Below are 4,157 nucleotides of genomic sequence, written 5' to 3' on the forward strand. Positions count from 1 at the left end.
ATTTGATCATCACACATTGTATACATGTATTGATACTTTGTACCTACAAATATTATAGTCTATTAATATGTTTCAATAAAAAAAAAACAAAGGAAAGCAAAAGAGAAACAAAACAAAACAAAAAAACCCCAAATGATTGAAATAATTGTAAAGAAAATTACTTTAAAAATTTTTTATAATATGTTTCAATAAAAAAAAAACAAAGGAAAGCAAAAGAGAAACAAAACAAAACAAAAAACCCCCAAATGATTGAAATAATTGTAAAGAAAATTACTTTAAAAATTTTTTAAAATAAGTTGTTTGGGCAAGTTCCTCTGGGCTACAGAAACATAAGCAATAGTCCTATCAGTTTCTGAAATAAAACTGAGGGTATGACTGCTATATTAACTAACTGGAAATTTCTACCTAGAATAAAATACACTTGAAGCATGCAGAATTTAGCCTGCCAAATAGGTTATCATTGATTATAAAAAACTTATAATTTTTTTATATGTAGCAACTGAGTTTACATATGTATCTACCAAATAGCATACGAGCATAAGAATCTAGGTTTTTTCCAATTCTCATATCACTTCACTTTGTTTGCCATTAAAAATGTATTTCTACTGTCAGTTTCCACTTAAATTAAATTTTTGTGTGTGCAATTGAAGGTGGTGTACTAGATTACAGTGACAGAAGGATGTTGAGGCTTGAGATGAAGAGTTTAATGGGTAGTTTACACTACAGCATTTCTTCTGGTGGAAACAGCCCCACTTCTATCCTAATCCATTGTGCACATCCAGATTTCTTCTCTTGCTCCTGTGTTGCTCAGTGGCACTGTAGTAGTGAAAGAATTAAGAACAGAGCAGAAGCAAATGTAGGGAGAGTTAAAAATAGTGACTTTCACATTCTACCATCTCTGAAGTCAAGATGCATCTTACAACCGAAAGGATGTGTCTTAGATTGATGAAATGTAGTTGTCAGTGGGCTGGAAGTCTTAATGCTGATGGGTCAATTGTGACAATGCCTGCTTCAGTTTGGAATCCCCACTGTCCTAGTAGAGTGCCTTACATACATACATAGTAGACGCTTGAATATTTGTCACTGAAGACAAATACTGAGAAATAGAGGTGAATAATATTGGATGGCCAATAACTTCAGAGAATAGTGTTAGATAGTTTAATCAGTTAAAATGGAGGGCTGTTTGTCTGGGTTAGATGAATAGTCTCATTTGAGTACTTTTATCCATGTGTGATCATTTATGTGTAATCCATATATGTCCTCTGCATTGGACAGTGAATTAAATGTATCCTTCAGAATGTTTCCCAGTTCCCTTAAATCTGAAGGTCTTGAAGATACTACCTTCAGACTCTAAGAGCATTCCCAGGAAAGCCAACTTGATTTCTAGAACTCTCCATAGTGAGAAGCTACCTTGGATTCTACCAAATCCAAGGACAGAGATGACTCCTAGGGGTCTCCAGGTTGCCTTTTAAAACAAATACCATTTGAGTGGCTCCCACGTGCATTGGGGATACAGTGGTGAGCAAGACAGATGAAGCTTCTGCTGTGGTGGAATTGAAGTACCAGAATGTGGCGTGAGGTGTGTAAACACATTAGTGCAGTGCCCAGCATTCTGTAAGTGTGCCCTGAGTGTTAGTTGCCTTTCGTTCTGGTAGAGCTCACAAGCTGGAAGTAGCAGGGAGGCCCAGCATCTCCCCATCTGCACTCTCAACTGGCTCTTCAATCCCATGGTATTGTTTTCTTGTAGCAAAACTGTTGCCTTGGTAGCCTGGAAAGACACGTGGTTGCTACTAATTGGAGCCTGGCTGGAAAAAGCTGCCGCAGACATCTGTACACATTAGAGTCTAAGAAAGTGTTCCCAGTCCTTGAAGAAAACCATTACTTGGCTCACTGCAGGCTAATTGCATTCGTTCAGTCACTGTGAAAATGAATACAGATGGGATGAACTGAGAAATGCCCTACTGTTAAATCACAGAATAAAGCCACTTGTTCAGGAGACACTATGGCCTGGGATGAGGCTTCACCAAGAAGTGGGAAATTGCCTGGTAGCTTTCTTTTTTCTGCTTAAGTAACTTCTTTAATTAATTTTTACTGACCTACTCCTCCTTTAACACAGAAGTTGTAAACGTATAAAGAATTGGGCTTGCTGACAGTACCTTCCAGAGTCAAAAAGTGAAGATGAGGGAGACAAATTTGTTCTTTCAAACTGGAACCAAGCTTTAATGTGTTAGGATCTGCCACTTTGATAATTAGCCACGGTGGACACCATGTTGTCTTATTATCTTACCATTTCTACCTTGGTGTGATAAGTGCTTATTTTGTAAATAAAATTCTGTGATGGTATTAATAACTGAAGCAATGAAAATCAAATTATAATGTAAAGAACTACACAATGAAGATAAAAATATGTGAGATCTATTTAAAGGATAAAGGTTAAAACTCTACTGTAGTTTCTTCTATCACAAAAGGATGTCCTTTCAATTGGTTAGATAATGACATATTGTCATCTTTGCATTAATAATTAAACGTAAAGATATAGCGTTATTTAGTAACTTGCTTCCATGTGGTAGAAATTCTAGTTGGTTTCAGAGTTTGGGGAGAGATATTAATCCTGATTATGCAGGAAGTGAATGTTCTAGAACACTGTTGTTCACTAATTTTATCATCCCTGTGGAAACTTATCGGTAGCTTGAATAAAAAGGTCCTACTGAAGGTCTATAATATTACCTCATGTTGTCCAATACTGAAAGTTATGAAACAGTGATTTCATACTTTAATATAATGGATAATTTCTTCTATAAGTAATACTATAAAATGCCACTTAAAATTATCTGAATTTAGATGAGTACTGGCCTCAGTATTAATCTAGCTTGCCTATGAGCACAGAATACTTATCGGCATGTAGACCTCTTCCCCCAATTAATAAAGAAGACCACGTGTAACAAGGTAATCCTAATTATGTTTAAGTATTCTCTTAGCAGGGTTAACAGCATGCAGCTGCAAAGGGATGATACAAAGTCAGACATCCGGGAAGAGAACCCCAAGCCTGGCCTGCCAGTTAGTGCTCAACCAGTTGGCTGGTTAGCCACAGAGTAAAGCGATTTACACAAGGCCACATAGCCAGTCAGAGCAGAGCCGGGACAAGAACCCAGGTCTTGAGGACTGGCTGGGGCTGCTGCCACCTTTTTGAGGGAATCCAACAGTCTCTCATCTTTTTTAAAAAATTTTATTTTATTTTGTCAATATACATTGTGGTTGATTATTGTGGCCATTACCAAAACCTCCCTCCCTCCTCTCTCTCCCCCCTCCCTCCCAACAACCTCATATCTGTTCACTTGTCATATCACCTTCAAGGAATTGTAATTGTTGTGTCTACTTCCCTCCCCCCCAGTTTATTTGTGTATTTATTTATTTTTAGCTCCCACAAATAAGTGAGAACAAGTGATATTTCTCTTTCTGTGCCTGACTTGTTTAATTTAATATAATTCTCTCTAGGTCCATCCATGTCGTTGCAAATGGCAGTATTTCACTCTTTTTTATAGCAGAGTAGTATTCCATTGTGTAGATATACCACATTTTCCGTATCCACTCATCTGAGGATGGACATTTGGGCTGGTTTCAACTCTTAGCTATTATAAATAGTGCTGCAATGAACATTGGAGAACAGTTATACCTTGGACTTGATGATTTCCATTCCTCTGGGTATATTCCCAGCAGTCGGATAGGGGGTCATATGGTAGATCTATCTGCAATTGTTTGAGGAACCTCCATACCATTTTCCATAGAGGCTGCACCATTTTGCAGTCCCACCAACAATGTATGAGTGTTTTTCTCCACAACTTCTCCAGCATTTATCATTCACAGTCTTTTGGATATTAGCCATCCTAACTGGGGTGAGATGGTATCTCAGTGTGGTTTTGATTTGCATTTCCTGAATGTTGAGTGATGTTGAGCATTTTTTCATGTGTCCATTGGCCATTCATATATCTTCCTTTGGGAAATTCTTATTTAGCTCTTTTGCTCATTTTTTAATTGGGTTACTCTTTTTTTGTTGTAATGTTGTTTCAGTTCCTTGTATATTCTGGATATTAATCCTTTGTCAGATGTATATTTTGCAAATATTTTCTCCCACTCTGTTGGTTGTCTTTTAACTCTGT

Source organism: Galeopterus variegatus, unplaced genomic scaffold (assembly GCF_000696425.1).
Source record: "Galeopterus variegatus unplaced genomic scaffold, G_variegatus-3.0.2 Scaffold9569, whole genome shotgun sequence".
Classification (NCBI taxonomy): Eukaryota; Metazoa; Chordata; class Mammalia; order Dermoptera; family Cynocephalidae; genus Galeopterus; species Galeopterus variegatus.